Source organism: Helianthus annuus, chromosome 10 (assembly GCF_002127325.2).
Source record: "Helianthus annuus cultivar XRQ/B chromosome 10, HanXRQr2.0-SUNRISE, whole genome shotgun sequence".
Lineage (NCBI taxonomy): Eukaryota > Viridiplantae > Streptophyta > Magnoliopsida > Asterales > Asteraceae > Helianthus > Helianthus annuus.
Genome location: NC_035442.2, coordinates 103,033,879 through 103,052,653, shown reverse-complemented (window position 1 = coordinate 103,052,653; position 18,775 = coordinate 103,033,879). Strand labels below are relative to the sequence as shown.

The window sequence follows — 18,775 nt, the reverse complement described above, 5'->3', positions numbered from 1 at the left end:
TTAACCTTGCATGCTTAGAACCTAAGAAACTGCATGGCCTAGTTTCGAGTAAAATAGACGTTTCGTATTCTTTAGAAATGGGCATATAGAAGGCTAGTTTAAGCAGACAAAGCAATTAAGGATTGTATTTAGGGACTCAGAAGACCGGAACCTTCTGTTACCATTGACTTGAGAAGTCATAATATGATAGTCAGCATGGATTGGATATCCAAGTATAGAGCCTGAGAACATCCCCGTTATGAAAGAAGTTCCAGAAGCCTTTTCTGAAGACTTGCCAGGAACGCCCCTCCGCAGCGACAAGAGGAGTTTAGGATAAACCTCGAGCCAGGAGCAGCACCAGTGCCGAATGACGTCTTACCGACTAGCTTCGTCCGGGAAGCATGAACCTCCGATATAACTGCAAGAGCTGCTAGACAGAGGAACTTAAGAACATGACATCCTTAGTTAAGGACACAAGGAGAAAGTTGACAGTTTCCATTTTAAATATATTCCAGAGAATTGGATATCAAGGATTGGTATCCTTTGCCAAGGATTGATTCCATGAACCGACCAATCATCAGATCCTAGTTACCACTCAAGGATCAACTTGAGGACAGGATGTCCACAACTGTGAATACAAGAAAGAAATATCCTAAAACGACCTTTAGGACTCGCTTCGAGCATTATGAGTCCCTTGTCGTACCATTTGGCTTAACACATGCATCGACAATATTCATGGACCTCATGAATCAAACGTGTAAGCCATACCTGGATAGATCATGATTATATTGGTTGACTACATTCTTATATGGCCAACGACCAAGGAAGGTCGTGGGCAACAGCTGCAATTTACCTTGCAACTCTTAGAGAAAAGAACAGTTATGTGCTATGACGACGGAAGGCGGATTTCGAGTTCGCGAAGTGAGAACTTTAAGATACATGGTGGATAAGAACGAAATTCATGCCAACCCTGCAACCAAGAGCTAAGGAGCTAGAGTTGCAATTATGTAACGCTTCTCGACAAAGTCTTGATTATACGTCGATGCAACGAGACCACAACATTGCATACGCGGCACATTGATTAAAAGGTCATGAGAAGAAACCATGATCTAGATACAGAAATTGCACGCCGCAAATTTGACGTCATTACCTGAAAGAAAACGCTGCACGATCTTTACTGATCACAAAGGTTGCAACACACCGTTGATCGTAAGAACTTAAATATTAACATGAATAGACTAAGCTACTGAACGATGCAGACTATATGAACACGATACGTGCTTGTGTGATAAACTTTGATAAAAGTTGGAACACTCACTTGCCCTTAGTAGAGTTTTCCTACGACAGTATTTATCACACCGCCGTTTAAACCGCTTCGTGTGAAGCTATAGGTGGAACATAATAAGTCGACCCCCGTCGTGTTGAACGAAGACCAGGAATAAACAATCTACTGGCCCGATTTGGCTCAGGAAAAACAAGAGGCAAACCGTTTAGATATGTGAACATATCAAGGCAGCCCACAGAATACAGAAAGATTGCGCCGATGAGTGGCGGAAATCGTAAGAATTTGAGACAAAAAGTATGACTATAATGGGAGCCTCGCCTAGAGAAGGCGTAGTGTGATTTGGAAAACTAAAAAGGTCGAATCCCCGATGAAGGGATCGAAACCATTGTTCACAAGATGAAACTTCTAGAAAAAGATCAGTAGTGATCGCGAAACATTCATATGTCTAGTCTTTAGAGGAGTCTGACTCAAGGAACAGTCGTTGTTCCCACAAATAAGATTCACGTCAATAACAAACGACAAAATTACTATAAAACCTGTTAAGGTTTCGGACCAAGAGTCCACAATACTATAAAACCTGTTAAGGTTACGGACCAAGAGTCCACAAGATACAGAAAAGACATGATTGATTTACTAGAGTACAATAGAATTTATAACATGACCCAGAAATTACATGGGAACATGAAGACAAATTTTAAAACATAAGTGACCCCATTTGATTCACAACTCCCCTGCGACCGATGGCATGGCTTAAATCTTGGGACGAAATTCTTTTAACGGGGGGAGACTGTGACAACCGTCACTTTTCCGTACATTCCGTACACTAATTAAACAGTGATTTGTACTGTAATAATTGTGCATGATCTAGTTTACAAGACAAATGAAATTTTGATTACCGTTATATACATACAATGGCATTTCATGTTACAAGACTTTATTCGTTGCTAGATGCAACACGAGATAGTTCTAATGATACACAGAACAAAATCGGCACCATTACCAGACAAACAAAAAAAATGCTGACGAAGTTCAGTACATAGACAAACAATATTATGAGGCCCAGTATGAGCCAGAGATGACATATTACACTAGTATAGTGTGTAGGGAAGTGAGGACCACAAAATTGTATGCTTAAGTGATAGACAAAGTGCTAGAAAGTGCCTAAAACCCACATAAAGTGCAGAATTCTGCATAATTCAGCAAAAATCAGCTTTTTAACAAGCTAGTAATGTACAAAAATATGACAAAGTGGTCCTGTATGCTTTCCTAAGTGTCGGGAATTAAAAGTGTCACAAAAAGTTACATAAAGGACACTATACGGAATAACTAGACACTTTAACGAACCGGTATTTAACCAAACAACCGGACATTACCCGGAACACCAAAATATTGCTAAAACCATTGTTTTATTATTTTTGAGCTAGTTATGATCACCAAACACCATATTACATCCTAAACCACTATAACACATTACACACTAAACATTATACTTGAAATGTAACTAGATTGCTTAACTACCATTAAAACTCAACAAGACCCCCCCCCCTCCCCACTCTAAGGATGGTTAGAAGAGTGGGCCCCACTTGAGATTTTATTTCATTATATTATTTGATATGTTGGTGGTCCATGAAACACAAAAACCATTAGATAACAACATGTTGGAAAGTTATTATTAAAACCCACAAGATCACAACATAACTCATTATCATAACACCAACACTTCACCACACTCTCTCCCTCCTCCCTTGGCTACGGCCGTGACCCACCACCCACCAACCCACCATCTTCAAGTCTTGTTCTACCAATCTAAGGTGCTATAAGGGTGTAAGAAGCAAGGATAAGAAGTCTAGAAGAAACAGGGATTGAAGGACCTCTCTCTAGTGCTTTTATCCACCTAGTTTATCATCTTAATCAACTTGAGTTCTTCCCAAGCCATAGTGCTAGTAGTAAGCCTCTTTGATCTTGTTTTTACTCATAGTTTTAGTGGTTAAAGTATGAAGTAACTTGGTAAACTAAAGATCATAAAGAAACATAAGCATAAACATGAACATAAAGCTCTAAAACATGAAGATCAAGTTGTTCTAGTGTATGTATTGAGTTTGTTTGATGATTTCTTGTGTTTGTGGTATAGATCGCCATATGAAGCTTGCTAGATGATGATTAAACACATGATCTAGCAAGTGTAAGGATAGATCTTGAGAAATTTGTAATGATCATCCTTTATGTAAATCATGAACTTGAAAATAAACTTGTTTTGGTGAATGATGATTTGTGATATATGATATAAGACTTGAAAATAAAATATTTCAAGAATAATATTTTCAAGAAACTAAAGTTTATTACAAGATCTAACATGATCATGATGTTTAAAGGAAATAAACATGTTTTAAGGGTTAAATAAAAGTTAGAAACATATTGTTAACAAGAAAAATACAAGAAGAAATATTTTTAGAAAATCTTCATACAAGTTGTGAAGATCTAAATTCTTCAAGAATGATATTTTTAAATAAATAACCACACTTTAAAGTGGTAACTAAACTTACTAAGTACGCTAGTAAGTTACTACAAATTTTTACAAGGTTTCAAGTTCATGACATAGTGTAAATTTCGTATTTTTGACATATGGTAAGTGTTAAATGATTTGTTGATGATTGGTGATGATTTTACAAAAGAAAATGATATGCTTGAAAGCATGGAAACCTCCATTTACAAAGGAATCTATGGCAAAATTTTCTAAAAATACCAACACTTAGAAAATATTTTCTAAACAAGTGTTTACAAGTGTATTTTTAACAGTGACTTTCCATATAAACTTTGCCATAGATTTTTGAAACAAAAATACAAGCATTGGAGGTTGGTTTTTACAAATAAAAAAATGGGTAAATATGTATTTAGAATATATATTTACATTAAAGACATTGTGTGTGAATATGTGAAATAGTTATATTATTTTAGGGAAAATAATATAACTTACAAATACCAAGAACTTACAAATCTAAAATAATACCAAAAACCTCACGGAGTAAATATATAAGCTACCCACTTGACATTGTGAAACCGAACGCTAAAACGTAACTTATGAAATATTCCGGAAAACACCGTTACAACATATTTTTGGTAAACATTATTTTGGAAACGAAAGAAGTGAAAATATGATTTTCGTCATTATTACAAAGTATATCATATTTTCGACAAAGAGGAAATATATTACTTTTGGAAGTAAAAATATATTTTCTTAGAATATTTAGAAGGTATATGATTTTTGAATAAAAATATATATTTTCTTGACGATACATTATTTTTGTACAAAACAAGTTTACGTATATTTTCTAAGTGAAAATGTATTATTTTGGAAACTTCAAATACAAGAATACAAGAATACGAGAATACATGTATGAAATACTCCCATTCTTGGGAAGGTAACACGAAAACAAATACTTGAAAAGTATTATAACTCTGGATGATGTAAAGACATAAAGTAAACGTAACTCAAAACATGAATACTAAGGCAAGGCACGGCCCGCTCGTCTAATAGACCCTAGCACATTGTAGGTAGTCGTGTTCGCTGACGAGATTTGAGTTACGAGAACTGAAGACGCAAAACAGTGAGTTCATGCTCCCCCTTTTCTTTAACTGTTTTTGGTTTTATAACTCTCGGGGGTGAAATACATGTTACAAATGCTTAAACGGTATGAAATGCCTATGAAATACTAGATCATGTGAGCATAGACTTACTACTAAAAATGCCATAAACTCTTGGTGAAGACTAGTACCAAGCAGTGTTAAATATGTCATAAATTCTTGGCGAAAACTAGTACCAATAAAAATGCCATAAAGTCTTGGTGAAAACTAGTACCAAGCTATTAAAAACATTCATTAATTAGGGACGAGGGTTAGATCTAACGGGTACGGTCGAACCCCACTCATGGTCAAAACTAGTACCTAGTAGTGCTTCGGAGTCCCAGTCGAGGTTAATCGACACAGTCGGGGTTAATCGACACAGTCGAGGGAAATCGACACAGTCGAGGGTAATCGACACAGTCAAGGAGTCAGAACGAGTACTCCGACAAGTAGTCACAACGAGTACTCTGACAAGGAATCAGAACGAGTATTCCGACAAGGAGTCATAACAAGTACTCCCCATATCCTCACATGCCTTAAAGTTCTTGTAAAACATTCATGTTCATACACGTTTTTCATACCTGTTTACAAAAGAGTCTCTCAAAGATTTACAAGAATTACAGTACACAAACTAGACGCATGAACTCGCTCAACTTTTTGTTGATGTTTTCCAAAATTACATGTATTTCAGGTAACAGGAATGGATCTTGGACGCAGGTGTCGTAACTAGAAGTGGATGTCATCCACTTTTGTTGGTTTGTAACCTAGTCGAAGGTTGTGTTTTAAAAACTTGAATAAACAGTGTTTGTAATACTTAAATTTCATGAATGGATGAACATCGTTTTGAATCATGTAGTTGTTATTTACGATTGAATGCAATGATATTAAACCAGTCACACATCATACGCTTCCGCAAAAGACAGGGTGTGACAACTGAGTGGGTAAGTGGGGGAGAGCACGACGTGAAGAAAAGAGAAGTTGTGGGGTCCAGTCTTGTTTAATATAGTTTTTATGAATTGATGCTTTAATTATTTATTTATTTATTTTTTATTTTTTTGTGTTTGTTCCATGAAGATGAAAATGGTGGAAAAGATGAAGAATATAAGGTTTGAATATTTTAAAAAAAAAATCTTAGGTCTATAATAATCCTAACTAAAGTTCATTGGTCATTGACGGTTGCACATTTGAATATTCCCTCCCTCCACCAGTCGCACCTTTCACCTATTTTTCCTACACCGGTCCCCTGTTAAAAAAAATAAGGTTGAATCGAATAATTGGACAAATCACATGGACGAAATGGCAGTTAACTCATTTTTTTGGACGAAGCTGACATGTTTCAAGAATATCAGTTTACTCAATATTTTTTTTGGTCTGAACTGGTATAACAGGACAAACTATACAGACGAAAATAACAGTTAACTCAATATTTTTTGTTGGTAGAATACTTACGGTGTTTTCAATGCGACCAAATGGTAAGTCGTTATTGAGATAAGTCAAAATGTTCACTTTTAATACGAAAAAAACTAAAATTTTAACATTCGCATTAGGTTCTAAAAAAGTTGAAATAAGTCAATGTGTATGGATATCTGCATTAAAAACAATCATATTTAAAAAACTGACCCTGGTGGTGTGGTAAACGCAGTAGAATGCTCTAATTTGCCAAACTTCATTTTTTTATCACATATGTTACATTAACTAACTCTCATCAATCACAATCCACAAACAAAGATTTACATGAAAATAACACACAAACCAACTATGATGTTTTCATATCGATATGCTATTAGGAATGCCCTTGCCAGTAAGTCCGCCCACACAAGTATAATCTGAAGTGTTAGGATAGAGCAAGGTGTACGGAACCTTGACGAGACCATTTCTATTCTTCAAGCATTCATCATTGTTCCTTTCCTTTATCTTCACTTCTATATCTTCCAATTTTCTCCCAAATCTTTTGAAGGCTTCTAATGCGTCTGGATCGGATGTCCAATATGGAGACTCGCTTTGGCCGAGATAAATTTCATCAGTCGAATGCCTCGATAAAATCTCGATTAATGACACTCCTAGCAAAGTTTGGAGTTGGCTTGTTATGGTTTTTAGAAATTCCTTTTCGGGGTTTGACTCTAGCTCAGCATACTCCGGTGTACCTGGCTTTGGCATGAACCTACGGCTAACTGTAGGGCGGTTGGGGAGGTAACCCGCGTAAGGATATTGCCCAAAATTAACCGCTGCGTGGAGAGCTGAGGCCACCCATATGATGATGGTGCATGTGTCCATTAGCTCGACCCTTGACTTCATCTGAGGCCACCATGGCTCGTCTTTCTTGTCACCATGGCCCTCAGTTCTCAACTCGGTCCACCATGACTGTAGTTCAGAATCGTTTTGAACCATTTCGTCTGATTCATAATATATCTTACAGTAGTCATGAACCCAAGTTTGGATTGCTGACCAAATTTCCAGTCCATCAATTGCAAATGGGTAATCATCTATCAACAGTTTAAGCCCGTGGGGTTGGCTTGGATCCTTGACCGCTACACCCCTATATATGTATTACGAATCACAAACATAAATATAAAAATTTTGGTAATCTAACTTTTCTAATAAAGTACTTTAAAATGTAACATAAAAAGGTACGAATTTTGGTAATCTAATTTTTCTAATAAAGTAGTTTAAAATGCTACATAAAAGAGTACAACAATATAACTTTTCTAATAAAGTAGTTTAAAATGTTGCATAAAAATGTACAACAATTTATTTGTGGTCGATTTATCTTAATTTAAAAAGCTAACCAAAGTTAACCGGTCCATTTTAACTTAAATTTCTAATGTAATAAATTAAAATTTCCAAAGTAATAACTATTGAAAGTTATTACAATTTAAAAACTACACGTTTGACACTTTAAAAACTGGATGATACTCATTATTAAAACTAGAAAAAGTAACTAATATCAGTTGGGCACTTTATAAATACCAACGCTGGGTGTTTAAAAAACTAACTGGTCAGTTTTTAATGATTATTTTTTTATCATAATTTTAATAATAGTAACTTGCGGGATTGCGCGTTGCCTCACTACAATATTTATATTTTACACCACACAACAAAGTAAAAAATTTTCGGTAAAAATTAAACTACGAAGCGAAAAAACACGAGGGAGGACTGACCCGTCTAGCCCAAGATAAGAACCACCCATGTTTGAAAGAGATAATAGTGTGTGGAATGGGTTATAATTATATATTATATTTGGTTCTAGTTTTATTTCTTTTATGTGTGTAAATATAAAAAGATACAAATACCCTTCATTTAATGTCGACATGGACGGGTTACAAAGTGAATGAAAATATTTTTAAAGCATAGACACCCAAGTGAGAGAAAATAAACTATTGGTTGAAAGTAACCACCAGGATTTAAAATTAAATTTTGCCGTTTATACCATGTGTAGTGAGGCATTAGAATAATGCCCCTTTCTTCGGCATGAAGCGTTATGTGACATACGGGGGACTATGGGAGGTGAAGTTTAAAAGTGGTGCAGTGGTATGTATAATGTCTCAACAATGATTATCCAAATATTATTTTTTAGAAAAATAAAAACAAATAATATGATGGATGAGTTGGAAATTTCTTTCTGGCCATTCAATTTTCATTCGGGCGTGTTTGAGGAAACGCCAACAACAAAATTTTGACAAAAACGCCCCGAGGGGTGGTGTGTGGGGCGTTATAGGGCCAAAACACGCCCAAATCACTCACCACTACACATACATTGCCTTATGCTTTATAGTCTTACCAAAACACAGTTTTCTATATAACTATATATACGTACTAAACTGAGTATGAGTACTAAAATTTATATATCAGTATAACATGTATTGTAACCCCATTTTCAGAAAGTTTTACACCACTTTTGAGAGTGATTTTGAAAATTAATCTGGAAATAAGATTGTATTAAAGAGTAAGAAATCTCTAATTACCTCTTAAGTAGATCAGCTGGTAGTGCCTGCTCGGGGAATACCCAATTTTTATAAAGAACAGCAGACATTTCCATGGCGTATTCAGCTGGAAATACGGTCATTTCAAGTACACCACCGGCATTGATGAGTATTTGTCGAGCTAACGCATTGATGTTCATGGTATCACGAAAATGTGGTTTCAGGAGCTTGTAAATCGGATGAAGCACGCTCAACTGTCGATTAGTAGCGATTATAAATGGTTCTATTACTGCATGTGTGTTCAACCTACACAACCAAAATAAATTAGAATACTTAACTAAATAGTCATGAAATATGTTACGTGAATCAAGTAAAATATTTCAAGTACCAGTGGCTAATAAGTTGATGATATCCGGAATCATTGACCGCTGCATACGCCTTGGCCAACTGCCATATGGTGCCTTCAACACCATCTTCAGAGGGAGTGTAAACCTCACTGTCTTTATCAGGTAAGCTTAACTCAATCGCAAGCGGTTTCAGCGTGCCATCATCTTTAAGCAAGAGGACTGTTCGGGTTGCATAGATTCTCGATGATTTCGTAGAGTTGATTTGTTTTAGATATGGCATTAATGCATCATGATGGTCCAAGATGAACAACTTATTTGTTTTCAAAGCCTATATAAATTAACACATAGGGTTGTGTTAATAAATTCAATAGTTTGCTACATTTAACTCCTTTTTCTATCTTTCATTTTAATAACTTTCTTAATTTATGCTATGAATGTCACTAAACTTATGTTGATTAGTTGAATAACTTTCTATCGGTTACTATTAGAAAACTTGGTCATTACGACTAGATCTTGATAAGTCGCTAATTTTGAGACTATCATGATTTCAATCGCAAATCGGTCGCTAAATTTGTGACCGTTATTTGAGTCACAATTGCGAAATTTTCTAGTAGTGATAAAATTAAACTATTTTACCACGTTTAATGACACGATCGAGTAAAAACACAAGGGACACTAGTGAACTATAGAAGTAAATTATAACCATGTGATGTATTAATTACTAATAGGTTAGAAAACTCATGGTTGGATTTCATTCGTACTTCTTCTATGGTTAAACCGTTCATGTTTGGTTTGAGATGTTCCTCAGTCATCGAGCTTGTTTGATCGCCATATTTGTTTGGATCGAGCTTGCTAGCTGGTGGGAATTTCTGGTGGACGAGAAAAAAAAAAACGTTTAAAGCATTGATTTGTTGAAGAATCCAAGAATTCAAATCATGTTATCCAAAGACTTCAATAGTACCTCAAGTCGACGAATGACCACAGGGTTTACTCCGGCGACCATTTCTCTTCCAAATTCTTGGTCTGTACGCCAGGCAGACTCGTTATCTACAAAATCATCATCAGTTGTTTAGTCACTGATAGACGACTTGGTGATGAGTTACTCTAGAGCATAGACACAAGTTGAGATAATTGAAACGAACAAAAAAAATTATATTCTTGAATAATACTTTTTTATGTATTGATCACAGAAAATCAAATCTTTTTGTGTATAGACATATTAGAATTAGAATGTAAAGAACAAATATTAAACTAACGTTAATAACTATTCTAGTATTTAAACTATAGTAGATAATAAACTCCGTTAATAAGAACTATGTTACCTTTGAGAACATCGGGTTTGGGGAATTTAAAAAGCTTCTCACCATCATTACGCAAGAGTTCTCTAACAAATTCCAAATTTATATTTTTTCTCATCTTTTTCGCCGCGTTTTTGGGTGCATCGCCATAAAGCTTCATTATATCACGAAATGAATCAAACTCAGTTGGCGTTTTATCAAATATGGCCCTAAATTCCGCTTGAATCACTTGGCCAATGGATTTAGCTGCATATGCAGAGAAATCGGAGAACTTGATATGACTGAACCTTTCATCTCTAGGCACATAAATGTTCAAATTTAAAAGACACAATCTCTTTTCACTATCTGGATCTGTTTTAGTTGGCCCTCGACCCGTTCTTCCTCTTCGTGGATACGGAAATTCCTCATTCCCGCCAAGAACGGGTCGGATATATTTAAGTCCCCTATCAGGTGCACCCAAATCATTATAGTATGCATAGTCATAAACCCGGTCCCATTCCTTGAGCATTCCTGACCCGGTTCCTCTAAGGTTGATGAGCTCTTGGTTTCTGTAGTGAAGTAATAGTTTGGGTGTGGAAGAAGGTAAATACGCCTGCAAGAACATCCAAATCATCAAATCTCTCTTTTTTATTCTTTCTAATATTAAAACAAACTATTGATATGATAAAATAAATAAAATTTGTAATCATGGACGAATATTGTATGTGTCGATGATACTTCTTTGTTTAGTAATGTATATGCACCATTGATATGATAAAATAAATAAAATTTGTATATTAAAAAATGGATTACACTATGAAATAAAGTTTTAACTTTTTCTTATGCCTAGAAATGATTAAAGAAAACAAAAATTCACTTGGACAAATATGTAAAATATCAAAAGCGCAAAAAAGGTTGAAAAGAGCATTCGCACGTGAAACGTCATGTTAGCTTGGAGGCAACATTCGTTTTACTTTAAATATAAGATATTAGTTTGAGATTTACTCATATTTGATATTGATTCTGGTCATACTCATATTTGATATTGATTCTGGTCAAATTTAATAATAATATGATAACTGATGATTAAAACTAATAAAAAGGCCACTCATTTTAATATGCAAGAGGTATATTAATTACTAGTTGGTGCATACGTAAGTATTTAAGGTATTCTACCTACACGATTTTCATATACATAAATATCAATGTTAAATTATTTCAAAAAAATTTACGCAGAAGTATACTCTGAAAAAAGCATGATCTATGATATGCAACACCAGAAGTTTACCAAAGAAAAAAAAATATACACTGTAAAAAGAGAAAACCTGAATAATTAAAGTATGGATCTGGATCAACATACGATTCTATAGTTTTAAAACGAGTTCAAACACAAATGTAAATTTGAAAGAAAAGCAGAGTTTAAACACAAATATAAATTTGAAAGAAAAGCAGAGAGAAACAAAATTATTATTTTTTAGTTTTAATATGAACTAGTCTTAAGTTCCCCTTCACCGCGTTGCGGCAAGATATAAAACTGTGCCAAGTAGCAATACTGTCACACCACCGTAGGTCCTGTGCGTTGTGAGGGGGGAGGTTAAAGTGAATGAAAAGTAGACGAAAAAATGTTGAACCATGTGCGCCCGTTGTGGCATGTTAACGTGTTAAAATTAGATCTAAACGTAAAAACATAAAAAATAATAACTAAGTTGACCTAGGATCCCGCGTGTTGCGACGGTGCCATTAAACGAGAAAAATAGATGTAAAAATATCAAATCACACATGCATGTTCCAGCGGGTTAACTCGTAAAATTTAGACTAAAATGTAAAATGAAAAAAGTTGCAACAGATGAAAAATATATGAGAACAAAGTTGAAAGTGAAAAACTTTACCAAAGTTGAAAGTGAATAACTGTTGAAAATGTAACATATTTTGTTACAAACTAGAGTTGATCCCCTGCGTTGCAGGGTTATGGTTGGATTTTTTAACGTGATTTAAATGCACATCTTAAAATAGAAACTGAAAGCGAAATACCGGTCGTTACAAATTATATACCGAAACGTGTATAAAAATAGAAACTTTCAAAAGCATTAGTGTCCAATATCATGTTGGGAGTACAGAAAGCCCTTTAATTAAGTATAAAAAAAATTGTATACAATTTAGATAGAGTTATAAATTAAAATTAAAAATATAAGAAAGTCGATAACCAAATTATTATTAAAATAAATTTGTTATATAAATTTTCATACTTTATTTAAATATTACACATATACAGTATTTGATTAGACACTTATATGTGTATGTGAAGACAAATGAAAGAGGGGCCAAAATGAAAACTTTGAAAAATGTAATGCTCAAATTAAAGAAACGAAGACATCATTATTCATTTGATTAGACACTTGTATGTCTATGTGAAGACAAATGAAAGAGGGGCCAAAATGAAAACTTTAAAAAATTAATGCTCAAAGTAAAGAAAGAAGACATCACTATTCATTGTGATGATGTGAATTAATATATATAAACAATTTAAACACAAATATAAATTTGAAAGAAAAACAGAGAGAAAAAATTATTATTTAAAAAAAAAGGGTTTTTATGTACAAATAAAATATGTATTTTTGAAACAAGAAAAGGATGAAGACGTCTCCGGAGCTAATGAAGTCCATCTATGTCAACTCTACTCTCCAACTCCTCTTAAGCACTTAATCACAAGGGGTAGTTTTATCAAAACCAATTTTTTTTAAAAGAAGGAAAAATGTATGATTGGTTGGAACCCATCTCTCTTCTCTTCCCTCCTCTTCCCTACAAGCCGTAAATACTCCCTGAGGGGTAGTTTCACCAAAACCAATTTTATTTTAAAGAAGAAAAAATGTATGATTGGTTGAAACCCATCTCTTCTGTCCCCCCTCTTCCCTACAAGCCGTAAATACTCCCCGATTTCCACTAGACCCAACCTCCCATAACTTACACATAATGCTTAAAATTCATACTCTCTATAACTATTACCTCCCAATCACATATCACTTAATTTTTACGTAGAGTTTTAATTAATTTAAAATAGATAACAAAACAATATATTTTACACTTTAGTATTTTTTTTATTTGATAATACGAAACTAGATTATTTTAAAAATTCAGATTAAAAAAAATCACTATTCTATAATAATAGAGAAGTGAAATTGTTAAATTTATACTTGTTTTGGTAGAAAAAAAAAACCAAAAATAAAAAAAAAAGAAAAAAAAAACAAGATACCCACTCTGTCTTATTCAGTGCTCACTTATTGAGGTTCAAAACGTGAATAACGACATCAAGTGTGGACTCATTACTTTTACATTTATAAGTTATCATATGTCAATTTCTTGGTGGTTAATGCACTGACAAGTTAACTGGTCTTTACCTTAAAAATAAAACTTGTTAGCCACTCGGTTAGGTGACTGCCAAGTGCCCATAATCGAACCAGCCTTTCGTTTCCTTTGAAAAATAAAAAGGAACTTGAAAAATCAAGAAGAAAAAGAAAGAATAACCAGTCACAAAATCGATTGCATTTTAGGATCAAGTACAAGAAAAGAAAATCCTCTGAATATGTTGTGTGCTATTTTCCAAAAAGTTATTACAACATCAAAAAATATATCACATTTTTATATTATCTAACACGTATTTTATATAGTGTTTGTTATGTAATAAATATTGGTTATATATCAAAAGATTACATATAAAAATGTGTGTGTCTATATATATAACTGAAAATAACATATAGAATCCCAATACGTTTAATCCAGATTAATTGCTAGTCAAATACCGCACCAACCGCTAGCGCTATGTGGCGAGAGTTTGATGGTTTTTCTACCCGCGCTATGTGGCGAGAGTTTGATTGTTTTTCCCGGTGCCACTCGGCGTGCTTTGGTCGTTATCGACTCGACTCATCGGAAACCATAAAAGCGAATATCAGTAACAGGTTTTTCCCCTGCGGTACGTGGCGGGAGTATGCTCATCTTTCTCCCATGCTACGTGGTGGGAGTATGATCGTTTTTCCTCGTACTATGTGACGTTACTTTGGTCGTTATCGGCTCGACTCATCGGAAACCATAAAAGTGAATATCGATATCGGTTCTGATAATAACAATTAAAAAATTTAGGTTCTCTCTCGCACAACAAGCAGGAGTTTGGTTGTTTTCCCCCGTGCTACACGATTTGACTTTGGTCGTTATCTGCTCGACTCATCAGAAACGATAAAAGCGAAGATCGATAAAGGCGAATATTAATATCGGGGTTTCCCCCGCACTACACGCCACGAGTATGATTGGACTTCCCTCGTGTTACACGGCATGACTTTGGTCGTTATCGGCTCTACTCATTGGAAAACAATAAAAGTGAATATAGATTTCGCTTCCGATAATACCAACTAAAAAAATAAAAATAGGGTTTCCCAATGCACTACGCAGCAGGAGTAATTTAATCGTTTTTCTCTTGTGTTACGCGGCGTGATTTTGGCCGTTATCAGCTCTACTCATCGAAAACCATAAAATTGATAATCAATAAAAACAAATATTAATACCAGCTTTGACGATAGCAAGGAAAAAAATCATTAAGAACAAAAAACCATAAAAGACAAAAAATGGTCACTGTTCATAAGACTTTTCATTAATTTCTATATAGTTGTATTCCTCCGTGCTTCGCAACAGATTTAGTCAGTATCAGTTCGGTTGATTACAATACCATAACGATACCAACACTCAGTATAGCAGTTAACACGTGTGTACATCAACTGAAATCTATAAAAACAAATGCATGTACCGGTACCGTTATTGTTCGATCGATATCGATTCGGTTCGTTATTATACCGGTTTCAAGACAAGAAAATCTTTTAGGCCACTATTGGTTTGTTTCTCCAAACTCGACTTTTTTAAAAACTACTACAAAAATTATGTAACATATAGTATATGTTTAACAAACAGTAAAATCTTATTAAAATATATATTTCACAAAGAATTGAATTAAAACTAAATTCAATTAAATAATAATGGAAATAGAATCATCAAATGATTCGATTTATTAAATTACCACAAAACAAATGTTCTTGCCATCACCCATTTCCCCCAAAATCCAAATATATTACTACCAAGGCACCAAATTATCAAAAATCAACCATAAGATAATCTTGTAACTAAAAACTTTTAAGTTATAACAACAAAATAAACAAGAGTTTACCTGGTTATCAAAGAAGATGCGGTCGTAGCTGTAACGATGGGCCGGGTAATTAAACCCATGAATTGCAAACGAAATGGATAGTTCCATCATGACCCGGAACATGTTCCAACTCGACAGTCTTGAGGTAAAACTGACGGCGGTGGTGGTTCTTTATCAAGAAAGCACCCGGAACTCCCATAGACTCATCCCATTCAAATGTCACCGAGAAAGATGTTTCTCCGGCTGCCACCGTAGTCTTCTTTGTTGTCCAATCTTCGATAAATGCTGCTTTTCCAATCTTCCCGTTTGACCCATTTGCTGAAAAGGTATAAACAAATTACCACAATGAATACAGGTATGATAATCTACTAAAAAAAAGGACGTGTACATTTCAAAACTAACAATATATATATGGTAACGGTTGTCAACAATATGTAAAAGTGTATAATAAAGGTTATTGTTGTTCTCAACATATTATTAGTTCTGAAATGAAGACTACTATATCATATGGAGATCAAGATTAAGATACATACATGGATCACAATGAGTTGAACTTATAAGCTGGATCGACACGCGTTTGTGGAAGATGGTTTCATAAACCCAATCAAGAAACGATGCACCAAAATCTTTGACATCAAGGACATTCTTCTTCATCAAAACAACTGTCCCTTTGATCGTCTTCTTCATCGACATCTCCAATTTCTCTGTGGACTTATTGTTTGTGTTTTTCATTCCTATAACTTGTTTATTCAGAATCTAACGACAAAAGAAGTATGTGATAGTATTCTGAACGTATTGGTTAAGTTGAGGGGAGAAGGTTATTGGTAAAGTTTATATATAGATGAATATAAACAGCTGTTTGTATATGGTGAAAGTGTTTCTTATTCTAGATTCTTGACTTGCAAAGACTTTACTTATAAACACTACTTTCTGTCTTTGTGCTTGTGGAAAAAAAACTATGAGCAATAAATTATGTAAGGAGACTACCTACCTACCCGTTTTATTAAGCAATTATTGGCTTTCATATTCCTTACATGCTTTCCTTGCATTCTATACAATCTATTGTAACATTTGTTACAAAAATAATTGCATGATTTCCTTGCATTCTATATAATCTATTGTAACATTTGTTACAAAAATAATTGATTAGACTTAGCACATATGGACAAATTTTATAAAAAAATATGAAAATATACGATGATTATATTTTCTTATTATTTCATATATAATTTCTTAACCTTAAAATATACCTTTTTATAGGGTTAAGGAATACAAAAAAAAAAAAAAAAATAGAGAAAATGTCACAGAATAATAACCAAGTTTTAAAAGTGTCTAATTAGGTCACCCGTATCGTTTTTATCTCAATTAGATAACTTAATATTTAAATCGAGTCATGTCCTTTTTTCTATGTGTCAAGGAAAAAATGGAGCATAAGTTGTTGGGATTGAATTATTTTAATATATGAAATTATATTTATTAAAAATAAAAACACTTTAGTTACATTAATTCTGTGTGTCAAGAAAAAAATGGATCATAAGATGTTGGAGTCGAATTATTTTAATATATGAAATTGTATTCATTAAAAATAAAAACACTTTAGTTACATTAAAAATTGAAAAACAAGTTAAAATTCACGTCATCACTCGTCGTTGGCTTCAAATAAAAGGGAAAAAAGAAACAAAAATCCACATCACCATGGTTACCTATAAAATGGATTAAGAAAACCTTAATTTTAACGAAAAATGAATGTTGAGTGACCTGATTGTAACGCTTTTGAAACTTGAGTGACCTAATTAGAACACTTTTAAAACTTGGTTACTATTCTATAAACTTATCAAAAAACAATGATATAGTTATCTTACAATTTTTATTGTTACTATTATAATTAGAGTGATTGGTTTACCTTTGATTATATAATTTAAATTAAATTTATATTTAAGTCCCTGTGTTTTATAGTTTTAATTTTAAGTATTTAAGTATAATCTTCAAATTTTAGCTATAGTATTTGATTTTTTTCAATTGAAATAATTTGAGTACAAGTTACTATCAATTGCAACAATATAAGTCTATTCACTAACTATATTAGATTTTCTTGGTTATTTTTTATAAATAACCAAAATACCCTTTAATATTGATATATAACAGTTTATTAAATATATATTAAAATACATATAATCCCATCATCACCACCATTTCCGCCTCCATCCTCCCCTCTACTCACCATCTCCAGTGTCACCATTCTGTGAATGCATATGTCTGCAGCTTTCGTCACGTGTCGAGTCTAGTTTAGTTATGTATTGTAATGTATAGATTAGAATGAATATCGCATCGAAAAGGTCGGTAATGTATGTTAATGACCCTTTCGCATGAAAGAGTCTTTCGTGCGAAAGGGACATCAAACCCTTTCGTGCGAGTCGTCCAAGTCGTCCAAGGCTGTTTCGGACAACTGGGCTGGTCTATAAATAGAGACCTTGGGTCTTTTAGTTGTAACTTTAGGCAACTTGAAGCGAAGCACTGCCAGACTGAATTCTCGGCTTTGTACGTTCAATATATCAATAGAGTCAGTGTTCAAACGGTATATCTATGTGTTAGTCATCTTCCTACACGAATTCCGCACGTGATATGAAGACTTTCTGACCAGTCAGAGCATTCGGGAACCCAAAACACTCCTCTCAAGTGGTATCAGAGCTTGGACACCGGTTTCAGCGACTGATAGCATAAGATACCAGCAGATTTGAGCAGAATTGGATCTGATTTCATCATATTTGTGAGGACCATTTCGGTGCTCTGAATGCTCCGACCAGCTGGTTTGACTTCGTATCTCATGTGGAATCCGAGTACGAAGGTGACTTGCACAAGAACAAGCTAATTAAACTTGTTTCTATTGATTGTATGAAAGTACAAAACCGTGAAACCAAATGGACAGAGTTTCCCCTCTCTAGTCCACCAAAATATGCAATGACAAGACCTAAACATCTATTTATAGGCAGCCCACATTCATGCAAACCTGTTAGGACGGATGCGCATGTATGCGCGTATGGCACTTAGCGCGAATCAGCCCTACTCGCGTGAACCTGCGCATTCGCGCGTATGTGCATTATACTTCAAACCTTGTCTTGCCTTAACCTATTAACTACGACTCGATACATTTAACACTAACG

The 18,775-nt window shown here is 34.2% G+C and overlaps 1 pseudogene; it reads right to left on the bottom strand.

The window, feature by feature from the left end:
* Window positions 1–6,532: 6,532 nt before the first annotated feature.
* On the bottom strand, window positions 6,533–16,526 carry LOC110885239 (annotated as a pseudogene).
* Window positions 16,527–18,775: the final 2,249 nt, after the last annotated feature.